This window comes from Rhinopithecus bieti, unplaced genomic scaffold (genome assembly GCF_001698545.2).
Source record: "Rhinopithecus bieti isolate Rb0 unplaced genomic scaffold, ASM169854v2 scaffold_81361, whole genome shotgun sequence".
NCBI classification, from domain to species: Eukaryota; Metazoa; Chordata; class Mammalia; order Primates; family Cercopithecidae; genus Rhinopithecus; species Rhinopithecus bieti.
Genome location: NW_016829649.1, coordinates 1 through 644, shown reverse-complemented (window position 1 = coordinate 644; position 644 = coordinate 1). Strand labels below are relative to the sequence as shown.

Sequence of the window (644 nt, the reverse complement as noted above, 5' to 3'; positions counted from 1 at the left end):
CCGCAGCCCCGCAGCCCCGCAGCCCCGAACGCCAGCTCGCGCCCACGATGGAGCCACCGTTCTTTAGCTGGAAGGAAGATGGCGCCTGGTGGACAGCAAAGGCTTTGATGCATACATGAAGACACTAGGAGTGGGAATATCTTTGCAAAATAGGGGCCCAGTGGCCAAACCAGATTGTATCATCACTTGTGATGGCAAAAACCTCACCATAAAAACTGAGAGCACTTTGAAAACCACACAGTTTTCTTGTACCCTGGGAAAGAAGTTTGAAGAAACCGCAGCTGATGGCAGAAAAACTCAGACTGTCTGCAACTTTGCAGATGGTGCATTGGTTCAGCATCAGGAGTGGGATGGAAAGGAAAACACAGTAACAAGAAAATTGAAAGATGCAATCAGTGGTGGATTGTGTCACGAACAATGTCACCTGTACTCGGATCTATGAAAAAGTTGAGTAAAAATTCCATCATCACTTTGGACAGGAATTAACTACAAGAATGAACAAGCTCATTTCAATGAGCAAATCTCCATACTGCTTTTTTTTTTTTTAATGCTGTGTTCAATTATCTTTATCACAAACATTTTACATGCAACTATTTCAAAGTGTTGGATTAATTAGGATCATCCCTTTGGTTAATAAATGTGTT

The 644-nt window shown here is 42.7% G+C and overlaps 1 pseudogene; it reads left to right on the top strand.

Moving 5' to 3' along the window:
- The first annotated feature begins 115 nt into the window (after positions 1 to 115).
- Positions 116 to 442, top strand: LOC108524003 (fatty acid-binding protein, epidermal pseudogene; annotated as a pseudogene).
- The last annotated feature ends 202 nt before the right edge of the window (positions 443 to 644 follow it).